The sequence below is a fragment of the Podarcis filfolensis genome (genome assembly GCF_964270895.1).
Source record: "Podarcis filfolensis genome assembly, chromosome: 7".
In the NCBI taxonomy this organism is placed as follows: Eukaryota; Metazoa; Chordata; class Lepidosauria; order Squamata; family Lacertidae; genus Podarcis; species Podarcis filfolensis.
In genome coordinates this window covers 30,231,612-30,256,405 of record NC_139603.1, presented here as the reverse complement: position 1 = coordinate 30,256,405, position 24,794 = coordinate 30,231,612, and the positions used below count along the sequence as shown (strand labels likewise).

General features: G+C 44.1%; 1 protein-coding gene and 1 long non-coding RNA gene across 6 annotated transcripts in view; both read right to left on the bottom strand.

Annotated features, from left to right (window-relative positions):
* Positions 1–1,161, bottom strand: part of HIVEP1 (HIVEP zinc finger 1) — an 88,924-nt gene extending 87,763 nt beyond the window's left edge. For 2 of the 3 annotated variants that reach the window (XM_083623658.1, XM_083623657.1), the window contains exon 1: positions 1,053–1,161. The gene's annotated coding sequence lies outside the window, so the exon portion shown is untranslated. Of the gene's footprint in view, positions 1–245; positions 620–1,052 lie in introns of those variants that run through there. The other variant, XM_083623656.1, reaches the window with a different exon arrangement.
* Positions 1,162–1,865: 704 nt separating this feature from the next.
* LOC310767229 lies at positions 1,866–20,568 on the bottom strand. Of its 3 annotated transcripts, none has more exons than XR_014550773.1 (5): positions 18,889–20,568; positions 17,349–17,518; positions 10,479–10,626; positions 5,815–6,269; positions 1,866–4,491 (listed from the first exon to the last, which is right to left on the bottom strand). It is a non-coding gene; the product is annotated as an uncharacterized lncRNA (long non-coding RNA). The 3 variants fall into 3 exon arrangements; XR_014550774.1 differs by having other exon boundaries at positions 6,181–6,269; XR_014550775.1 differs by lacking the exons at positions 5,815–6,269; positions 10,479–10,626.
* Positions 20,569–24,794: the final 4,226 nt, after the last annotated feature.

Here is a 24,794-nt window from a genome sequence, read left to right as displayed (position 1 = left end):
ATTCTGTTGCAGATGGTGCTAACTTCAAATACCACAACAGAGCGAAGTCAGATAAGGCATAATTTCTGCAACTGCCACAGCTTCCCATTGCGACCATCACAACCAATCCCCTTCACACAGAGCACATGTCATGGCATTGGTGTAACCAGAATTTATCTTTGGGGGCGCAGGCCTTTTGTTGGGGGGGGGGCAGAACCCAGCTATCTGTGACACGACTGGTCAGTTAGTTAAGGATTTTTATTTACCTTATTTAGGGGGTCAGCTGCTGCCCCCTATGCACCCCTCTGGCTACACCCATGTGGCATGGCACGTTTCCTCCAACCACAGTCCAGCTGCGCTCCGTGGGTCTCCCTTCCCGGCCCCAGCTAAGCGGGCACAGGATCGCGCTTCGGAGACCCTGACAAGTGTTCCTAAAGTGCACCCACCTCAGTCAGGGAAATAAAGGCTTGAAGCAGTCAAGGCAAAACCTATCCGCGCCTCCCGTCCCGCACCTTTGCCTAGAGATCGCAAAAGAGGGTGGGGGAAGCGGACGCAAAATCACCCAGACAAAACTCGACGGGCAAAGTTCTTCCCAAGTAAGCGGAGCCTCCCGCGCAGATGCCAGTCGCACGCCCCCCTGCCGAGGCCCGTCCCTCCAACGCAGCCACACGCGCTCCCTCCCATGTATGCACATAGCTGGGGCTGTTGCTGCTGACGCGGAGATCCCGGAGGTTCCTCCTTGTTGCTGCTGGCGGGTCATGCAGGCTGCGTCCCTCCTCCTCCTCCTCCTCCTCGCCGCCGCGCCTCCTCCCCCTCCTGCTTCCTCTTGCCCTCGCTGGGTTTTCCCGTTCGCTCCCAGCCACGCTGAATCCCCTCCTCCTTCCCGTGGCAACAGACCGAGCAGGCGGCGGCGGCGGCGGCCAGAAATACACACCCCACAATGCAAGAGGGCGCCTCGTGGGTGAGGGCGCGCAAAGCCTGGCCCCCCCCCACCACCACCACCCAACCCCCCTCCCGCTCCCCCCCTCCAGCCTCGCCTAGCCCCGGGCCGCGAAACGCAGAAATAAACTCACCCCGGGAACAAAAAAAGAGAAAGGGAAAGTCCGCACTGGGTCTCGCCGGGGAAGTTTTCACAGAAAACGAGCAAAGCCGAAGGCAGTCCCCTCCGCGCTTGGAAGTGGGCGTGAGAGGAAATACGAAGGGGAGGCGCCTAAGGCTCGCTTTTCTCTCTGGCTCGCTCCTAGCCGCGCTTGCTCCCCTTCTTTGGCCCTGACCGGGGTTTCTTGGCTGCGCTCATTTGATTGGTTTGCACCCTCGGCTGTTTCTAGGGATGGAGCGAGTCGGGGGGCGTCTGGGGCTGTTTCTGCGGCTTCCTTCCAGGGCAGGAGACGAGGGGAGCAACAGCGACGAGAAGTCCTTGCTAAGCAGAAAGCATTGTTATTTTTCCAAGAGAGGATTCCTGCAACGCGTTGCCCCGGGTTTGCAGCCGACTCGGTTGCATGATGCTAACGGCACTAACACTGTTTTAAGAGTCATCAGATCATATATGTGTGTGTGTAGAGAAAGAGAGTGTAAATTAATGCTGGTAATTTCTAAACAAATCGCAAAAATTTATACAAGGGTTTACATTTCTCCCCTTTTAACTTGCTTAAAATATTTTATCCTATCATTCTGTAAAATGGCCAAGGCACCTAACAGCACCTAAAGCCAATAAAGGGATAATTTATTTCAAACTTTTATTCTGCCCCACCTCCCCACACAGATTTTGCATGGCATAATGTGATTTATTTATGCCACCCCAATCTCTGAGGGCCTAGATTCCAGGGGTTCCAGCTGCTTACCCAGGGTCTGTGTTTTTTTGGAAATGAGACACAGTGGATGCTCTGTTGTCTTTAGGATACATGGTTTATTTACACATGTATACAGCCTGAGCCTACAATGGAGGGGTTCAAAGCATCACACTCCAAGAGGGTCCTGTGTCTCCCATTGCTGCAACCTCCAATTCAAGCAGGCAGTTCACATTGTGCTCTAGTTCCCCTCTCCAGCTTGCTGCGTTTAACAGACTGCCACTATTTTTCCTCCAGCCCCCATCATCCTCGACTGTGATCCTAGGGACTACTACTCTCCTGCCAACTCTAAAACTCCACTTCAAAGGCCTTTGTCTTTCTAGGTTATTCTGAGTTAAGGGAGGCCCTCTCCCCACTTGCTCTCTGGCACAGAGACCAGTGCCAGGCTGGCTCCTGGCTTGTATTTTAACATGCTAAATCCAGCATCTTGCACCCAGGAATTAGAAGCGGGGTCCAGGCACCCCACAAACTCATAACACTATACTAGTTTGGGCCAAATGAAATCTTGGTGAATCACTGCTAGTCACTGTAGAACAAGTATTTTCGACCTTTTCCAAGGACCCACTCTTGAACCTAACATGCATTTCTGAATCTTTCCCCATGTATTTGCATGATGGTAGCACTCCTGTTGCAACCCACCTTGGATCAAGCCACCAGTTAAAGACCATTCTGTTGTGGACAATATTGAGCTAGATAGACAAATGGTCTGACTCAGTCTAAGGCAACTTCCTACAATAACTTGCAGTGATTCCCAAGATTTCAGAAGGTTCTCTCACACCCCTCTCTAGAGAAGTGTGATTTTCTGCATGCAGAGTAATGTTCTACTACTGAGCTTCCATAGCCGTTCCTGACTAGTTTCTGAGTAGAAATGGTTAGGATTGCACTGTAAATTAATTATATATATAGTTATTATAAATAAAAGTGGATATGTACCAGATTATCTCTGGTTAATGCATGCATGCTGGTGTTACCTTTAAAACCCTCTACAATTTAGGGTTAGTCACCTGAAGGATTCCTTCATATGAGTCTGCTCGTACATTAAGAACAACTTTGAAATCCCTGCTTGTGGACCCACCAATACGATTGGTTATGTTGGTTGGTAGGCACAAGAGGCAAGGTATTTTTTAGTGGTGATCTCCCACTCCACCCCGACTTTGGAATTCCCTCCCTGCTGAATTGTGCCGGCCTCTTCTATATAAGCCTAAATGGACCACCAAAACTCATCTCTTCCAGATTGCTTTTACTTAAAATATTTTAGGTGTTGATTTTTGAAAATGCTTCTGTTTAAAATGGTTTTATACTAACTTACCGAACTGTTCCTGGTTATGCTTTTGTGTCTGCTCCAATCCTGAAAAAAACCCCATCTTAATTGTACCTTCTCTATATAGGAGTATAGGTTTACCTAGATGGGTAGAATAAAATCTGTCAGTTTCAGACATCCCATAACATCTCAACACTTATTCTCTGGTATTTTGGACTGACTGAATTTTCCTGATACTGTACAATTAAGCAACCTGTTGCCATCAATAAATGGGCCCAATCAGAACCATAAAGGTCTGTTTTTGTCCCTGCATAGAGAGCCAAGCTCTTCCCTTTGTGCAAGACCCAGCTCAGTGTTTGCATTAATCATACAGACTGCTGTATTCTTTCTCTCTTGAGCTAAGCCCTTTTCAGGTGCTCCACCTCATGTGATAACCTGTCGCTCATCACATTACAGCTGGCATGCCTGCAGCCCTCTGCATGCTCAGTCCCAACTTCTGCAGGAGCGAGCCCTTTCTACTTACGCAGGCCCCCCTTGCAATTCAGAACCCATCTTCCAGGGTTCTGAATGGTACAGGGAGCCCCCACAAATAGAACAGGCTTCCTGCTGCAGAGGTTCAGCCCCAATGCATAGAAGGCAGGGAGAGCAGCCCCAGTGACAGGGTGGTGGAGCAGCCAGGGAGTATGCTTCTATTCTCATTACGGTAATCAGGCAGGAGGCGGGTTGGGTGGGGGAAAATAGGCCTCAGTCTAGTCATGCTCTTTTCTGTTTTGTTGGGGAACATTTTATACACTGATAATTGTAAATCTCAAAAGTAAAGAATGAGTTCTACAACATAATTCCATTTATTCAAGAGGCTCAAGAGATTTCTCAAGGCCTTCACATGAATAAAGTAGATTAGGATTGCTCTAGACATACGATTTGAAAAATACTTCCACTCACATTTTTTGAAGTATTATAGCACTGAGGGTAAGCTTCATCGTGTTAGGCAGCTTTGAGACTGGAGGCGGGGAAAACATGAGGTTACAGCATTTGGAGGTTATTGTTTAGGGGGAAAGACAAGGGGACAGGATAGAGGTGCATATTATTACACATGATGTCGAGAAAGCAGAGATTGTTGTTGCTGGCATTTGTTGGTCTCGAGAGACAATGGAGTGTGCCTCTGGGGGTGAAGTCAAACTGCTGTGTTAGCAGCACCAAAATGACCTCCCCAGGACACAAGCTTGGGCAGTGTGTATAGAGGTCCTGGGCTGCCCAGATGACAAGACCTCATTGAGGTGGTCCAAAGGAAAGCAGAGCAAGACGTTTGGCACCAGCTTGGCTGCAGGAGTTGCTGGAATGAGGGACTCCACATCAGATTTGTGTAGGTTTTACTCCTTAGTCTTTTCTTCTCCTGAAGATATCCTGCAGAAGAGTTTGGATTTGATATCCCGCCTTTCACTCCCCTTCAGGAGTCCCAAAGCGGCCAACATTCTCCCATCCTCCCCCACAACAAACACTCTGTGAGGTGAGTGGGGCTGAGAGACTTCAAAGAAGTGTGACTGGCCCAAAGTCACCCAGCAGCTGCATGTGGAGGAGCGGAGACGCGAACCCGGTCCCCCAGATTACGAGACTACCGCTCTTAACCACTACACCACACTGGCTCTCAGGGCAGCAGAGGTTTAGAGTCAGCGCAAGGAGCTGCTATCGGGCGCTGCATAAGTGCTCCATCCTTAAGCAGTACTGTATGAAAACACTCACCACCTATAATAATAATAATAATTTTATTGTTTACACCCCACTCATCTGGTTGGGTTCCCCCAGCCACTCTTGACCTAAGGATCTTTTAAAATGGAAATGCAACATTAAAAAGTACACAAGCATTGGAATGCGGGTAGCTGTGTTGCACTTTACTATAACGTCAGAAACAATATTGAAGACATTCCTATGAAACATAACCACCAGCCATACAGCATTCACAGCCTCAATGGATGCACTGGATCTCTGAAGGATTGTTTTCCCCCCAGCAACAAATTTAGAGATGAGTGCAACAGGCAGGTTGATTTATAATTAATTTGGCATCTCAGATTAATCTTCTTGATCCAGAAAATCAATCTAGGATTTTGAATTAATTATGAAATTAGGTCAGGCACATTGAATCTCAGGGCTGATTCACACACAAATGTATCATCACTCGATTGCCCGTGTCACAGGGAAGGTGGCATCAGCTGATACTCAAAACTTCTGTCTGCAGTGTTAGCTTCACAGTGACAAGTGTATGTGGAAGTCACCTCTTGATGTTGCAGTTAGTAAGAGAAGTGTGTATGTGAACTATCTCAGAGATTACATTTGTGTGTGCCCAAGCCTGAAGGCATCTCATCAAAAACTATGTTTACAACACAGACCAACCTACTCTTGACCCCAGTCCCACAGTTTATGGAACATCTGATGCCCTAAGAATGAAGTAGACCCAAGCATTACATTAAAATATACATTTGTATTCCTTTAATATTAATGGCCTGTTTAAAAAACTCAAGACCCTACACAGCATCATTTTCCCCTGTTGAAATTCAGTCATGTGTGTGGAATTCACATTTCTTGTTTTCCAGTGTTTTATATTTTATCTCTCAGACCTCCACTGATTTCTCAAGGTCTATAAACTAGAATTCCTCTGAACTTCAGCTTTTCCGTTCAAAAGCTCACATTTCTGTCTGTATTCATGCCCATATAGCATCTAACACAACTTACTGTACTTTTTAGCCATGGCATTTGTCTGGCTTTTGTTTGTTCAAGTTACTCAATCGACAGGTTCCTCAGCAGGTTTTGTAGCATTTCAGTGCACTCAGAATGTATCCAGTCCAATCATCCACAGTCCGTACCAAAAACATTAGTAAGCTATAGTATTGAGATGATAATGTGTCAGATAGAGGAGAGCTGGGATGCCCAAATATTGCTATGACAGGAACAATTTAGATATATTTCCCCCATGAATTTTTTAGAAAAATCATTGTGTGGCATTAGCTTAAAACAGTGTTTTAATGCTATACTTTGCTTTCATCTCTTGACCAGACAAACTCATCAAGTGCCGGAAGATAAAATCATTGAGCAACTCACAGAAAAGCCCCAATCAATTCCATAGAAATCTTGTGACTTCAGTAACCCATCAAGATTAAAATCTGTTTGTCACAGCATTGATTTTTCTTCTGCATGTGAACAAGGACAATGATTTTAAAGCTGTAGCAGGGGCAGGGGAAAAATGGCTAGACTCTTCTACCATATTTGTAATTTTCATTAGTCGGGCACTTAACATAGTTGTGATAATGGAAAACATAAGGCAATTTTTTAGTAAACGCTCCTTGTGAAATGCCAGACATGCAGAGAAAATGTATGTTTCCTGTTACAAAATTAAATGTTAGAAATGAAAAGGTTTGCAGCCTATCTCTCTCAAAGTGAAATGCAGGCCCTAAATGGGTGTCTTGCTGTGGTCTGTCAGAAAGTGGTAATAAGCTGTTTTGAAGGGTTGAGCCTGCATGTTTGTGCCATTTCCCCCAGTTTGTGTTATAAAGCTGCTAGCTGGTCTTCAATTAAATAGAGAGGGGGAGTATTAAAGCACCGTACAAGTGTATGATTTCATTTCAGACCATCTTTGCATCCCTTTCTCCCTAACTGTTAATTTATTGCAATGATTTAGTACCCTGACAGTTTTATTACACCTAACATTTGTTACTACACCAGTAATACACTAAGCATTGTAACGGACACAGATCAACCCCACCATCCTTGCCCTTTAGGCTTCTGAATCTGATTCAGCGCTCCGCTATGCACACCTTTTATTGTTTTGCATTGTATTTTTAATAATGGCTGATACTCACCTGCAAGCAGAACAGCCTGCAAACAGATTGAGGCTTCCCTTTTCTTTCCTCCCTGTCTTTAATCTCCCATGTGATCTCCCAAAACCTGTTCTAGAGGGCCTTCTGGAGCGGAAACCCCATTTCATGAGTGGACTTCCACTCACATCATGTTGGTTATCTCTCATTCTATTTTATACTTTTAGCTTGGGTGAACTGCCTAGAAAACACATTACTGGGCAGCCATACAAATATAGTACGTAAGTAATTTCTTACACACACACACACACACACACACACACACACCTTTTTTTTGAAGTTAGATTGGCTCTCTAGTTCTGTTAACAGACAGGCAGTGCCCCTCTTAAGTCAATAGGGGAAATGTGTAATAAACTTTCACCAATGCCAAACCCACCTCCCCACCTTAGCTACTGAGTTGCAGAAAATTGTGCAGCCACAGCAAAGTGGGCAGTCAAAGAAGCAGGAAGCAATGCCCCACTTTCTATCTACTGTAAGCACTCCCTGTAGACTGGCTAGACATTCCTGAACTAGTTTGGCTACCAGAATACAAGAAGGCTTCCCATAGAAGCCAGGGCCGGCCCATGACATTTTGCTGCCTGAGGCAAAGGACTAGATGGTGATTCCTTGCCCGGTACATTGCCCACATATACATTCTATGGGTAGCATCATCCAGCACACCTGTGTGAAGCATGTTACTTAGGGGGCATGGTCAGAGACATAGCTAAGGGGCAGGGGGGCACACTGGGTGTCACTCACCCAGGGGGCTTCACTTACTGTGGGGCTTGCAGCGCACCTGAGCCACACGTCTCTCCTGGGAGTGATGCGGTGGCTCAGGTGCCTGCAGGCTCTGTGGTGAGGGGGAGGCAGCGGGCAGACTCCATGGGACCTGCCTTAGGTCGCCTTTCCCAGTGGGTGGCTCGCCCTGCTCCCAGGCATGCGGACCGCCCCGGGCGCCCAAGTGGCTAGCTATGTCGCTGGGCATGGTCGTAGCCACGGGGCAGGGGAGGCAGCTGTCCCCCTCCAAATCAATAAATAAAAATGCTTAACTAAAAGTAGAAATAATCAGAATATTTGAAATGCTCTCTTAGGTCACTAAAATGATGGTGTGGCACATTCTAGTGACACAACTGACAACCCAACTAAGCGATGGGCATGGCTTCCATGAAATGACCAATCATGTCACAGATAGCTTGGTTCTGGAAGTTTATCATAGTTTTTGGCATTTTCTCTTAAGCGTGTGCACCTACAGGGCTTGTCTAGAAATGACTGTAAGTTTCTCACAGCCTATTTATACTGCAAAAAACCCTCAGACCTCAGCTGATGATATAGTTCAGTTTATTCAAGTTCACAATTTGGATCAGTGCAGAGCTCATAGCTAATGTTTGTTGTGAACCAGTGTTTTATTTCATTACAGTGTAGTTTCCTGGCTATCACTGGTGTTCTAACTCCAACCATCAGCCTACCTAGGACATGCCAATTGTTTTGAAATGGATATAAAAAAGTTGTTTACTGCCTCTCTCAACATAAATCCTGGCTGCACCTATGTTAGGGGGTGCAAGACAGGTTGTGTGGCTCATACAGTTCTATCCTACAAGAGAGGGGGAATGGCTGGGGGACATGGGAGAATCAGGCAGGTGGCTGCTGCCCCTGCCCCACATTACCTGCCGCACGAGGCAGTTGCCTCCCTCTGCCAAATGATATGGTTTACCCTGATAGAAACTGCTAGAATCAATAAAGGGCATGATGTGTTTGTCCACAGACAACTTTCCAGGTCATGTGGCCAGCATGACTAAACCGCTTCTGGAGCAACGGAACACTGTGGGTTAAAACATGATCAGAAATTGAACTCAGCATATAAGATCAATTTAGAGAAAAAGTGTTCATAACTTAAGTCCTATGTTTCATTTAGAAGCTGTGAGTGGGAAGTGGAAAAGAAACTACATTTGCCACCCATCCCTTAATTTAAAATAAAATGAAATCAAAGGACAGAACAGATTGCATAACAGCAGCAAGCATACCAGACGAGGCAGTAAAAAAACCTGGAAATTCCTAGCGGAAATACAGCAGGTAGAAAATTTAGGAAGTCAAAACTTAAGTAAAACCAAAAAATGAGCTAAATTCTCCCCTCGGCTTTACCTTTATGTATCTCTGAACTAATCACAGTAATGAGCTTTAGGAAGCTCATTTTAATGTGTAAGCTGAATCAACCCACCCAATCAGTATCAGAAATAGCAAGGAAGAGGAATCTGTGGGCAGGAAGAAAGCAGCATTCTGAGATCAGCTTTGTATGAGAAACAATGGGGTCAAGTAGACAAAACTCTATTTTCTACAAGTGTTTATGTTACGTCACCCTTGTCTTATATATCTGTATGCATGCTTAGAACGTTCATGTATTTGTAGGGGACTGGTTTGGCTTTTGGAGAAATTCCTGGTGCCCACGATGTTTAAATTGTCTCATGAGCAGACCAATAAAATTTCTGACATTTTCAACTCTGCTGGTAATGACTATTTAGAATCAGCCACTAGTTTTTTTATAGAATAAAGCCAGGCTAAACAATTTTCCTGCAACAACTCCTGTTGGTACCTAATGCTGAGCAGGAGGAACAAGTTACACTGCCATATCTTCAGCTGAGCCAGAGTTGGGGACTGGCTGAGCTCAGCTGAGCCAAGTCAGATGGAAATCTGCTGTATCCTAAGCTACTCATCCCAGTGGATCTTGCCATGGGATTGCTCCCCGAGCCTCTGAGAAAGCTCCTCTCTGAATGCTCATCTACTGCCACTTGGAAAACACTGAAAATATAGTGAAAAGATGACATGACTACATGCTGGCTTAATAGCTGTTAATATGTCAAATTACCTTTGATGCCCCTTCTAGGTGTGCTCAGGACAGGAGCACCTGTTACCTAGCCCTTCTTACATTTCCGATCAACGGGATCCTGTGGGACAGCTTAACCTGTTGGGGCAGAAGTGGCTGTTCCACAGTCATTAATACAACTTTCCACGTGATTGTAACATTTTGTAGAGTTATATTTTGCTTGGGTTTTTTTAGACAGAGAGGAAAGACCTTAACCAACCATTCTGTGACCTTATTATGTCACATGTATAGAACTGGCATTGCAATGCATGTCCCCTCCCCACCCCCCAAAATGAACCAATGGTCTTAGAAAATCGAAATCATGAATGCTGAGAGATGGGCACTTATCCCCGATTCAAACTCATCTTTTCCCAATACAGCTAAGTGCTATTGGGTAACAGTAACTTCTACCATGGCTGGAAATTTCCACAAGTGTATGGAAAAGCAGTAGGTCACACAGCAGAGTAAGATCATGTGCAGGGGTTCGGACAGAGGTTGAATATTATGCAACCACAATTTTCCTTATTGTACATCCATAACTGCCAGTTTCATACCATAACTGTAGTAATGATGTTGGACCACAAGCAATTGCTTTAACTGTGCAATTATGCTCATAACCACGTGAAAATGTTTTAAGTTAATAAACTGTTAATTAAAAGCAGCAGAGGGAACTGCAGGATACAACTTACATGAACTCACGAAAATATGTAACCTTTGACAGCTATGTTTCTAGGGCTGCAGCGAATTTTAGCCTAAGACATTTTTCAGGTTGAAAGGGAAGCTTACGGCGGACAGAAAATCTTGTGCACCATGCCCTTTGCTTGCTTGTAGTTTCTCCTAACAGAATACATTTTTAATGTTATGTTTACTAATATATTCATTTTTAGGCACACTTCCCCCAATATTCTTTTGTGAAACATTGCTTGGCTAGAGAACTACATTGCAAAATTCAGATAAGTATGAATCCAGAGGGTATGGCTGGATTTCAGTTCTCATATTATTTTGGAAAGTGCAGATTTGATAGATTTGGCTTTAAATGGGAATTGAATTGACTTTCTTCTCCATCCCCAGTCATGACGAACTGAAGTCTGTTGATTTCAGTGCGCCTCCTTTGAGTACGACTTTGTCAGATATCACTCATTGTATTAAAATATTTTCCCATTATCAAGCATGGTGTGTAAATAGTTAAGTGATTTAACGACATCACCGACAAGTAAAGTCTAGAGTTCCATTATGTCATCCACAGAATATTCATTTCCAGTTTACTCAATTTACATTGGCTATATGGTATATTTAATCATATTTAATGATACTGGTTTGCCTCTGGTTTCCAAAAAGACATCATTTCTGGAGTATGAAACAATGCAGATCTCAAGCGTAATTTGGATTGGTTTGGAAACCTGGCTGAAAATTAAAATTAAAAAGTACATGCTGTTTTCCACAGATCATCAAGGATGTTCAAAATTTATCAAAGCCGTTTAGCTACAAAAGTGCTTTCCTATAAAATTCTATACCATTGCAAACAGTGTCATCCTAATTGAATGGTGGCAGCCCAAGCTGGAACAGAGATGTTAATGGGAGATGGTGGCCAAAAGCAAGAGAAGATAATGTTATCTGTCTCTCTCCCTAGTAAGTTGTGATGTACTGAGAGTTTTCCTGCCCCTGTGTTGCTTCATGGTCTGCTGTTTGTAAGAAAGGGAAACTGGGAGTGTGTTGATGTTGGGTGTTTTACTGCGTATTGTTGTGGGTGGTGGAAGGGGAGATGAGAAGATGTGGGGCTGATACTTCCTGGTTTCACCCTCAGAATGGCTGTACTCATGCAACTTACAAATGCACACCAGTGAAGGGTGTACAGTAGCAATTCATTAAAACACACAGCTACAAGAATGATGCCAATGTGAAAAACATTAATTAAGTTTAGAAATACATAGAGTGGATGCAAGTGCTCACTAAACTCCTGGGGAAGTAGATAATTTACATCCACCACCTCAGCCGCATAATAAATCCCCCAATTCAAATCTCTTTAGACTGTGACTCTCAATAGATTTCTAAAAATGTACACTTACGGAGTAAACAGAATGCCTAATGGCTTCCAGCAGCACATCAGATTTGTTACACTTATGGGAGGTCTGGCTATCAAATATTCATGCCTGCAGCTCTTATGCAACACTACGAACTTTTTCACTTGTGAAATAAATAAAAAAGTTCACCAGATGTAGGAGATAAAGGGATTGTTTTATCTGACATGGATGACAAGTTTTCTTATGGGTTATTAATGTTGGGAAAACTCTGAAGGCATGAGCTAGCAAACATTGCTCTTACAGAAGTCCCCATAATGAGGATGTGAAGACTCCTTGGCAGGTACATAAAGGTAAAGGGACCCCTGACCATTAGGTCCAGTCGCGGATGACTCTGGGGTTGCGGCGCTCATCTTGCTTTACTGGCTGAGGGAGCCGGCCAGGTCATGTGGCCAGCATGACTAAGCTGCTTCTGGCGAACCAGAACATCGCACGACAACGCCATTTACCTTCCAGCTGGAGCGGTACCTATTTATATATTTGCACTTTGACGTGCTTTCAAACTGCTAGGTTGGCAGGAGCAGGGACTAAGCAACGGGAGCTCACCCCATCATGGGGATTCGAACCGCCGACCTTCTGATCGGCAAGTCCTAGGCTCTATGGTTTAACCCACAGCGCCACCCACGTTCTTTTGGCAGGTACACCCACAGCTATATTCCTAATGCAAACAAACAAAAGTAAGAAATAATACCTTTCTAGCTTCATATAAAATGAAAGAAAGCCGTGCTGTATTTGGGGGCCCTTTTGCTCATTCTGCTAAGAAGAGCCCAATCGCAAGGTCCTGCCCTGATGACAGCTCTACTAAGCAGTGATTCTGGGTAGGGAAACTTCCATTCATGGTCTGACTTCAAGCACAGCTGCCCACGGTCCCTGCCTGCCCTGAACCTCTCACACCTTCCTTCCAAATTGACATTTTGCAATCCTCCTGCTCAGTACTATTTTTCTAGAAGAAGGGGTGCCGGAACTCACCATGATCACCTCTCTTGTTTTTATAATGGCAATGGTGCCCACCTGAAAGGTGCCGGAACTGAGTTCTGGTGAGCTCTGGCTGAAAAAACAAAAAGCCCTGCTCCCACTCCATTTGCCAGTTTGGTAAAGGATTACTGGACCTGAGTCTGCGGCTATTTAACTCTGTTGTCCAAAAGAACAAGTCCATCTTCCATAGTGAGTGAAATATACTTGGAGTCGAGAGTGGATTTCATGCTCTTTATTCAGCTCATAGTGGTGAGGAGGAATGGAAGTTCTCCCAGAATGTCTGCTTTATATACATTATTTACACAATGGGCCCCATGTGAGTGGCTAATTCCAGGATTCTCCTGTAGGCTAATCAGGTTGCGGATTCACTTCCACCTGGAGCTGGATTGGGTGGCTCCTGTGGACCAATCAGACTGCTGCATTCTGAATCCTATTGTTCTATGACCAATCAGACTGCTGCATTTTGGATCCTATTCAACTCAGCACATAACAGTGAGGTTCATAACTACCACCTTATTTCTGGCATGAAAAGGCCTGCAAAGAAAAGCAGGTGGAAATTAAGCAGCAAAATATATCCATCATCTTATTTTCCTGCCATTAAATGAAACTTGAGCCTTCCCATAAAAAGAAGTGGCAACTTTCCTAAACTAGCCTCCTGCTGAAGCCATTGCATGAGAGCCATATTGGGGAAGAGGATCGTGCAACAATTTCCACAAAATAGTTAACACTGCAGATCGGTAATCCTTCCATAATCTGAAATACTGGCTCTGTGCCAAACCCTGTGCTTTCATATACCTCTGAGGAAATTATGGCCTTTCGGTTTGTGGAAAAATAGAAAGGCTTTCTTCCCCTCTTTCTTTTCTTTAATAAGTAAAATATCAAGCATTTTGCACAAAGCAAACTAATCACCTAGAAGAGAAGGCAAAGTATGCAAATGAACCTTTCCGCATGGCTGGGCAGGTCTATTCAAGGTACAGTTGGGGACAAGAAGTTGATTTTGCCATAATGTATAACTATCTCATCCTCTCACTTTTCCCACCAATAATTCAACATAAATGATACGGTATCAAAAGCACAAAAATGCATTAATCTGTGCATTAACAAAATAAATCCAGGAAATAGATAAAAAGTAGTACTTTTAAAGGAAATCAGCCCTGAGTGCTCACTGGAAGGACAGATTGTGAAGCTGAGGCTACAATGCTTTGGCCACCTCATGAGAAGAGAAGACTCCCTGGAAAAGACCCTGATGCTGGGAAAGATTGAGGGCACAAGGAGAAGGGGACGACAGAGGACGAGATGATTGGACAGTGTTCTCGGAGCTACTAACATGAGTTTGACCAAACTGCGGGAGGCAGTGGAAGACAGGAGTGCCTGGCATGCTCTGGTCCATGGGCTCACGAAGAGTCGGACACGACTAAATGACTAAACAACAACAAAGTGCTTTTTAAAAACCAGGCAGGATAATATATATACTAGCATTGTCAGGATTTTAAGCCTGAGTTGTAAACATTTGGTTTTACCAATCTGAAATAAAGCTTCAGAACTCCAAAGATGTATATGCATATATGTAAAAACACACAAACACACACACACACACACACACACACACACATCTCTGCAGATTTGAAGTTTTAATTCAGTTTGGTCAAATCAAATGTTCACAATCAGAGCTTTTTTCCATCCAGAACTCACTGGAACTCAGTTCCGGCACCTCTCAGGTGGGTGCCAATGTCATTCTAAGAGAACAAGGGAGGTGTTCATGGTCAGTTCTGGCACCCTTTCCCCCTGAAAAATAGCACTGTTCACAACTCTGGTTACTAGAAATCCTGGCATTGCCTAAAAATGAAGATCTTAAGAAGTAAGGAGACCCTTCATTTTTTGTCTAAAGGGACATGGGTAGGGGAAACCTATGACCCTACAGATGCTGTTGGCCCTCCCATTATCCCCAGCCAGCATGCAATGGCCAGGGATTATGGAGTTGTAATTCGACATCTGGATAGATGGGTTCCTTACCCTGATGCTGCTGAACTACAGCTCCCATCAGCCTCGGCAAACAGGGCCAATGATCTGGGATGATGGAAGTTGTAGTTTGGCAACATCTGGAGGGCCAAAGGTTCCCTACACCTGCTTTAGGTTAATTGAGGCCCTGCAGCATGAAATAAATTAATAAATTTAGATACAAAAAAATGGAGGAATCCCAAAATGGCTGCATGTAAGGAATGAATTAGTTGACTATGACAAATATCACACATTAAGCAAAAATGTAAGGTTTGCAAGAAGTGAGTGTGTAAAGAAGAACCTGTTAAAGACTGGAGAATTTTTATTCTTGAAAGCAATATCATTTTGATGCTCTAATTGTTTACTCTTTTAAAAAAATATTAGGCATATTTATAGCCAATCCTTCATCAGAGTAGATTTCAGGGCAGAGTATAATGCAGAATATAAAAACTACAAATTACATATTATTAGTTCAAAGCGGATTTTTTTTAAAAAAAGACACCAACAACTCTTTGCAATATATTTAGTTTATAAATGCATGCTATTTTCCTGTTACCATTTACATTTTTGAAAAGAAAGAGATTCCTTGGTTGCTAAGTAAAAGCAAACTCTAAGTGGATTCCACCTTTTCCTATATGAATACAAATATGAATATTCATGTATAGGCAATCTGGTGGGACACAACCAAAAGGATAGTATCAGACTCCTCCAATCAATGTAACTCACATCAAGTGCGTGGTGCGTATCTGACAAAGAATGTTCTAACCTACATTCATTCATGCATGATTTTTTGCCTTCCTTAAAGTTGGCACATTTGGTGGAAATGCCAATGAAACAGGCCCCACTCACACCAAATAAGTAATGAACTGTAGAGATAATAAATGCTGTATATAGTCAAACCAAAGACCATAATATTCTGGCACAAGGCACATGCAATTTGAATGGGTTGTTAATTTCAGCACTGCATACTTTGGTATCGCTTTGACCATTGTTCAGATCAGCGCAGTTGTGCCTGGTTCTGAAGAAAAAGCAATGGCGACGATCAAATCACATGCTTTCCTGCGCAACAACTGAAGAGAAATAGTTTCGTCACGATGACTCAGCAGGCTTTCCCGTCCAACATGTTTATTCAGCATTCTTTGATTGCTCCTTTCAGTATATTAAACGACAGAACAGGCATGTATAAACTATTTATTTTGCAAGGAAGGTGGCCTGATTCATATCTCAGTTGTGGCAAAGTACTTGGATTTATGCAGAGCAAACCTATTCTTGAGTTACTGTGCCTGAGGAGGCATAGGTCTTGCCTCCAGTGTAGCACTATGTAAGCTTCTTGTCAGCACAAGGATATCTGCTTGCACAACAGGACTTTCCTCCTCTCTCCTTCCCCAGCGCCACCCCTAAATCCGTTCTGGGGTTCCCCCAACCCTCTAAAGGAGGCACATGCAAACTCCGGCCCTCCAGATGTTTGGGACTACAATTCCCATCATCCCTGACTACTGGTCCTGTTAGCTAGGGATGATGGGAATTGTAGTCCCGAACATCTGGAGGGCCGGAGTTTGCCTATGCCTGCTCTAAAGCACATCTGGGAAGGTTGCAGAGGGAAGAGATGGAGGGAAATGCCTGCTGCACAAGCAGGTATCCTTGCGCTAATGGGATGAGGGAGTTTCACACTGCCCATAGGCCTTACTGGAAGCCCCAGTATGCTGGTGGAATGCAAGGTATGCTTCTGGTACAAAAGGCATCCAACAGAACACTCCGATTCGCCAGTAGAACACTCTGTCAAATTCCGTCCCATTCCTCTGTCCAATTAAAACCCACTTTGCTGTCTGGGCAGAAGGCTGGGACTTCCCCGCAAATGACAGAGAGGAACAGGTGTGGGTGGAGGTGAGAACAGAACAGTGACTCAAGAGGGGACGCACCAGTGGCAGCTTCCTGACACTGTCATCTACTTTCAGGAGGTGTAGACAGAGCAGACATTTCCCAATAAAAAATAAAAATAAATGACCATATTATCTAAAGAGAGGGAGCTGGGATAGCCAGAAATTTATCCTATAATACACTAAACACATCTGTGGGCCTAGACAAAACAATGCAGCTGTCCAGTGGGTTAGACAGCAGTGCAAAACAACATGTGAAAACAATATTTATCAGCATTTGAAAGACAATTGCTACTACAGCTGGCATTACTCTCATACTATTGTAGTGGCTAGAGTGTGACCTTGTGATAAATGCTGCTCTTTGTGTTCTTCCTCCTACCCACAATCACTTAAGAGGCGAAGGCTTCTCCTCCCTTCACTACCAAGGGGACCACTGCGGAAGAGGAATTTCAGCTCAGACACAGGCAGTCCACATTTGGTGCAATGTTTCTAAGTTTACCCATCTCCCCTGCCTTCACTTTGGAAGGGAACGAAGACCACATGAGGAGAGGGATTTGGGCCAAAGGGTGTACTGCCTGAGTTAGGTTCTCCTGCCTCCCATGAACACTTCAGAAGGAAGGAGAGGGCTTACCGCATTTTATCTCTGAGGCAGTAGAGATGATTTTGCTGGTCCTTACATTGGCTCAAGTAAGCAAGCATTCCCTGGTGGTCAAAGTAAGGCACTTGTGGGGTGCAAGCCTCCTTATATTTTCCTTTAACGGTAGCAGGTAGAAATCTTCAACCATTCCTTCTTCCTATGTACTAAAGAGAAAGGAGGCTATGAATAGGATAAAAACAACAACACTGGGACCCATTTTTCTTTTTTATTTAAGAAAAAAAGAGCTAGCATTTTATCATAAAAAATACCAAAATCTCAACGCAATATACAAAACAGAAACCAATATAATACGTGACCAATCTGATGAAAACCTTTTTAAACTACAGTATATTAAAAGTAACAGTGACAGAAGCCCAGGATTATCCCTATGAGAAAGGTCTTCAACAGGTGCCAAATTCTTCTCTAGAATGCTAGAACCTGTTTAAGCTGTTATTTGTGGTCACACAGGCAGGGCTTTTTTTCAACAGGAACTTGCTGGGCACCACTGCCATTCTAAGAGAACAAGGGAGGTGATGTGCGTGGATGACGTCAGCATGCCGAGCAATATGCTGACGTCATGTGTGCACCTTGTGCACAGTGCTCACCCCATGTGCACACGTTGCATGACGTGCTGACGTTAGTCACACGCAGACCACAGGGCGGGTGCAAGTGACATGGGCACACTGCGCAGGCTGCGCAATAAGGTAAATATGTTGTGCGGCATGCACATCTGGCTGCTGCAGATTTGGGGGAGCTGGCCCCCCTGGTTGAAAATTTTGGGGAGCCCTTGTCACCCTAGATGGCGCATATGATCAGGTGCAAAGGAGGAGAAATGATTCCTATCTTTGACACCTGGCTAGAAAATAAAGATTGCAACGGGTACAGCTTTTTTCACTAGCAAAATATGAATGTAAGAAGAGCCTGCTGGATCAGGCCAGAGGCCCTGCTAGTCTAACATCCTAGTCTCATGGTGTTCAACCAGATGCCTGTGGGAAGCACACAAGCAGGAAAAGCTGAGCACAACAGCACTCTTCATCCCTGCAATTCTCCACCAAGTTGCACTTGCCAGTGTTTTTCTTTTCTGTACTACTAAAAGCTCTGACCCTTGGCCATGCTGGCTGGGGCTAATGGGAATTGGAGTTCAACAACACTTAGAAGGTCACAAGTTCCCTATCCACGTTCTAGAGCAAGAATGAGGGAAGAAGAAGAGAAGAGTTTGGATTTGATATCCCGCTTTATCACTACCCTAAGGAGTCTCAAAGCGGCTAACATTCTCCTTTCCCTTCCTCCCCCACAACAAACACCCTGTGAGGTGAGTGGGGCTGAGAGACTTCAGAGAAGTGTGACTAGCCCAAGGTCACCCAGCAGCTGCATGTGGAGGAGCGGAGACGCGAACCCGGTTCACCAGATTACGAGTCCGCTGCTCTTAACCACTACATCACACTGGCTCTCGAAAAGGGGGAAGAACATAGAACAGACAGTAAAAAAATAAAGCGGGACCTTTCCATTTTGCAGGCTGGTGTCAGTGGCTTACTTTGGGCTCTCAAATTTCAGCAGCGCCCCGTGCAATGCTAAAATTCAGCCCTCCATGTCCCCCCACTCCATCCTACAGCATCGTGGAGCCCCCTGCAGCGTGACGCCCAGTGCGGTTGTGCTACCCTAAAAGCGCATCTGCTGGTGTTAACTGTGATCTGAAAATGACTGATAACATGTTAATAATTGGCAAGGGAAAAGTTCAGACTCCTGGGTTCCTGCTCCAGTATATTTTTTTGGTGTCCAGTATTTGAGTGATTAAGTAATCCTACACCTCAAACATAAAACGGGGCTATCGGTGCCTAGTCTCACAGAGGTAATCATATTCATGGGATTCATGCATTGTGGCCGTACGGCTACTCAAGCTGAGCGACAGATACAGACGCTCACGAGGAGTAAGGGCAGAGAGCCAGCGGAAAGCTCTTATTACAAAGAGGTGAAACCCAGATTTGTTTCAACATGAGAGGAAACTGAATTCAGCCCAGCAGTAAGTTGTCCCAGTGAACTTTGCTCAAGGTGCAGTAACCAGGGGGAAACACAACACCAGTGGAAATCCCCTCTCACTAAAAGGAATGAAGGCTCTTTAAGTGTTTAACCACAGTGCTGTGTCAGAAAGAGGAATGTCCCAAGTTAGCCGAGAGGATCAGCTCCACCCCGCGGTGTGCAGGGAGAATTTCAACCCTAGTTTAGCAAAGCTAGGGACCTCCGTGTATGCAATCCCGTATCAGGCAGCTTGGCAAACTCCAGAGAGACAGCTTGGGAGACAAACAAATGGCTGCATTTCAGCAGAAGTCACAAACATCTACGAGGGGGGTTTTGCGAAATAAGAGCATGCCTGACAACTTGCTGACACAATCTTAAGAGACACTGTTGAAGCAGAACTGTTACAAACAAAACTAAATGCTATGGGTTCGTATCTGAAAGCAAAATAAAATATAATAAATAACCTCATGTCTTTTCTAGGTGCAATTATAGCTACAATGTTTTGGCAAAAGTTTGCCTGTTACTGTTAAATGACTGTAAAACTATTAATATTATTAAGGGCTTTTTAAAAGGTCCTGTACAAAATAATAATATCATGTTTAAAATATGTATTTAATTCTATGGATAGAACACATTACAATAAATGTACGAGAAAATACTGCAAATACAAGATTTCTAAGGCTAGTATCTCTAAAGCACTTTCAAAGTAATTATTATCTAATAAAAATGGTCTCTGGGAAGCATTTCTTGTACAGGACATCATAAATAAACAATTAAATCATAAAACTATGAAATACAATTTTAAAAAGCAGCATTAAGTGGGTGGGTTTCCTTAGAGTAAGATTACTAATTAATGTTGGATATCAGCCTTAAATTAGTACTGTGCTAAAAATTATTCTGCATTATCCATCAATTAATGAGAAAAGAAATTGATTTAAAAATTATTAAAGGGGAGAGAAAATGCCCGTGAAATTTTCATGGGTGGCTGCAGGGAAATTTCACACATACTTCTGAAGTGGCCAAGGGTGTTTGTTTGTTTGTTTCCTAAAAATTATATACTGCTTGATTGTAAACAAACAAAAAACCAAAAAAAAAAACTTTAAAGTGGTTTACAAAAAGATAAAACAGTCACACACAAAAAATCACCGCTACACTTTAAAACATTCAAAAGCTAAAATACTAAAATGGATTAAAATTACCTCAATGGTAAAGGTAAAGGGACCCCTGACCATTAGGTCCAGTCATGACCGACTCTGGGGTTGCGGCTCTCATATTGCTTTATTTGCCGAGGGAGCCAGCGTACAGCTTCTGGGTCATGTGGCCAGCATGACTAAGCCGCTTCTGGCGAACCAGAGCAGCGCACGGAAACGACGTTTACCTTCCCGCCGGAGCGATACCTATTTATCTACTTGCACTTTGACGTGCTTTCGAACTGCTAGGTTGGCAGGATCAGGGACCGAGCAACGGGAGCTCACCCTGTGGCGGGGATTCGAACCGCTGACCTTTCAAACTGCTAGGTTGGCAAGAATGTTTCTAGCAAGCACCAAAAAGAGTACAGTGAAGACACCTGCTTGATCTCAATAGGCAGGGAGTTCCACAGGTGCCACCACACTAAGCAACTGAGTTCTTATAAATGTAGAATGAGTGTTATGTGACATTAGTAGTGCCAATTCATTCTTTCATTTTGCCAATTGAAGTGGCCGAGTGGACACACGTAGGGTAAGGCAATCCCATAGGTAAACCGGTCCTAAGCTGTTAAGAGCTTTATATGCTAACAGTAACACCCGGTACTTGGCTCCGTAGAAAACTGGCAGCCAATGCAACTCCCCGAGCATAGGTGTTATACGCTGACAGGGCCTCACTCTTGTCAGCAATTGCGCTGCAGCATTCTGCACTAACCGTGCCTTCCGGATCAAGCACAAGGGAAGCCCTATGTAGAGCACACTGCAGCAATCCAGTTTTCTAATGACCAATGCATGAACTATGGTGGCAAGCCTTTCCTGGTCCTGGAATGACCGTAGCTTCTATCGTTACATCCATTCAAATATGCCGCCATTGGCTGAGTGGGACGCCAGACCAGCTGATTTGCAATGGCTGCAGAAGAAGGAGAACAGGGAGCAAAAACAAGAGTTCCTGTGGTACTTATAAGGAAGTGACAAAGTCTTACGTGCCTGAAGATGAAGTAGATGTTCTGGCAAAAAAGAAGGTACTGTATTTTAATATGGTTTGGACAGCTAAAGTTTCGAAATGAAGGACTTTTGTGTAAATACTGTCCCTGGGTGCCTGTCATTTAAGGACCATATTTACATGAGTCTAATGCGCCATTGAATCTAATGCGCACCTCAATTTTCAGAAACTTGAAACCCAAAAAAGTATCTGCTGGCAAATGTAAATGTGCCATTGAATCTAATGCGCACCTTTCACAACATAATTTGGCCAAAAAAGGTGAACATTAGAATCGAATATATACGGTACTTAACACCCAAACCTAAACAGCATGTTATCAGCTTTCCAATTGCACATACAGTGGTACCTCGGGTTAAGAACTTAATTCGTTCTGGAGGTCCGTTCTTAACCTGAAACTGTTCTTAACCTGAGGCACCATTTTAGCTAATGGGGCCTCCCGCTGCCGTGCAATTTCTGTTCTCATCCTGAAGCAAACTTCTTAACCCGAGGTACTATTTCTGGGTTAGTGGAGTCTGTAACCTGAAGCATCTGTAACCCGAGGTACCACTGCATCTTTCCTCAATGGCCAAAGGTGGATTTAGGGGAGCATGACCAGTGCTGAGCTGAGAAGGTGCCACAGGGGGCTCTGCAACAATGACTTAGAACGGGAGGCGAGAGGCAATGGGGCATCAAATGTGGGTGTTGCACAGGGCGCCGCTGCAATTTTATAGCCCAAAGCCCACCACTGCAACTGCACACTCAAAAAAACCTGCTTGTGGACTTCCTATGAGTTGGCCACTGTGAGGAGAGGATGCTGGACTAAATGGACCTTTGGTCTGATCCAGCAAGTTATTCTTAGGTTCTTTTTGGTACTCGAAATTTGGCACTGCCACTGTGGTTCAGTATCCTGGATTAGAGCTCTCATTGCACCTGAACCACTGAACAGCTTTCATTAGAAATTAACTAAATGACAGGATGTTGTTCTGAATCCCTGACTCCCACACATTCACTTGTGTCGCTGTGATCATTTCCTGGGGGGGTGGGCTGGGAGGAAGCACTTTGGTACAATCCTCTAACCACTTTGAGCATCTTTTGCATGATTTTTAGCTGTGACTCACACACTCCTAAAAGCGCGTGGGGGAGGGAGATATAATGCAACAGCATGTGTATGTTATTGACTCTATTTTCTTGGCATGAGAATTGCAGGTGAAGAGACTTAATCACCAACTACGGGGGATTCGCATAACAAATTTACAAAGGAGGAGCGAACAATCAAATTAAGAAGATTCCCTTTTTCTTTTCTTCACGAGGAACATATTCAGGAGGTTGCTGGCAATGCATTGCTGTTCCACTTTCCCTTCCATAAGTAGGAGAGTGCTCAAATGCTGCAAACTTATTGTTGTTGTTTCAGTTCTGGTCTTCTCAGATCCATTTCCCTTCTTTTTCACCCCCACAATCCTCAGCCTCATTTGCTGATCGTTCCGATTGGCTGTGTGACAACAAGACATGCAATTTTGTCAAGGTCACCACACCACTACACCCAACATGAGAGCCGGTGGTGGTGCAGTGGTCAGAGTATTGGACTAAGACCTGGGAGACCAGGCTTCAAATCCCCACTCAGCTTTGAAACTCACTGGGTGACCTCGGACCAGTCACTCACTCTCAGCCCGATCTACCTCACTGGGTAGCATAAAATGCTGTGAGAATAAAATGGGGAGGGGGAGTACTATATATGCCACCTTGAACTCCTAGGAAGAAATGTAAAAATAAAATAAAAATTTCTTTTAAAAATTGTCCATGACACTCAGAAAGAAAATCACAGCCAACTGCATTTAACAGCAGTATGAGCAAGCAAGGCTAGGGAAAGTGAGGCCAATGGATAATGGCACCACAAGGATGCGAAGCAGTAGCAGACAAAGGAAACAAAATGAGCAGAACAGCTTTGAAATGATTAATACTTTTCAGCATTTTGTCCAAATGTGCTCCTTCCCAAGCAGCTATCAAAATCAGCGACCTGGCAGACCCATGCCCCAAAACATTTCTGAGTTCCCTTTTGGCTCTGAAGGTTTCACTAGGCATTGCCCACATAACTAGAATATTTCCAGGTCTAGACACTTGTTTTGCTTCTTCTAATAGAAGCAGAGATTTGCTAGATGCCAGGATCAGTGTCAATTATTGTGCTTTTTCTGCAGTTGTGCAGTATTACAGGATACATACAGTCCTGCCTTTGGCCTACAGGGGAGAAGGAGCAGTACCTGGCAATGCACCTCCGTTCCCATTGATTCACAGATGTTGCTTGGTGGATCTGGTCACAGGTGTGATACAAATTTGCCGTGATGTCCAAGTGCTACAAATGCTCTTCCCTCCTAGCTTCGTTCTTATAGCAAAGAGGCTGTTAGGCTATTGCAATCCCGACTTCGTGTTCCATTTGACCAGACAGAATCATCTTTGACTCTTCTGACAGCTTGCCAGTTTCCAGAGAACCACACAAGAGCGAAGACATTGCTGTATTAAGTGACCACACTCGTCGGTCCAAACACAAGCTGGCTGGCAGGTTTAATTTTTCGGCTGTCTCTGACAGGGCCACTTTAAGTTCTTACTGCCTTTGTCGGTTTGCATCACAGAGCTAGCATTGTTTAAATGCAGCACGTTATTTCTGGCCTGTGTGATTCAGAGAGCCCAGCCATTCACACAGAGAAAGCTACAGCATGCATATGCCACTGCCTCTTATTTTCATGGCATGGGAATTGCCGCTGAAGGGGACTAATCATCAGGTACGGCAGATTTGCTTCATAAATTTGCAAATTAGGAGTAAACGATCAAATAGCTTCTTGCAGCTTTAAATCGCATGGCTCCTGCTGACTTTAAATGGGAGTTTGTGCCATGAAATAATAACGTTCCTACAGTTGTAGAACACCTTTATGCAGGAAAATAATCAAACAGCGCCGCACGCTTAACTCACCAAGTTGGCAGACTATATAGGCTTCTGTTTGCCTAAGAAAATAAAATGTCGGGGGAGCCCACGCATAGGCATTTCATATTTGCAGGAGTGAGGGTAGTACCTAGGCTATAAACCACTGGGAACTTAAAACACATAGCTACACTACCACACCCTCCCACATTTCTCTGATGAAAATAGGGATGTCCTATTCAATAATAATAATAAATTTATTATTTATACCCCACCCATCTGACTGGGTTGCCTCAGCCACTCTGGGTGGCTTCAATATATTAAAACATCATAAAACACAAAACATT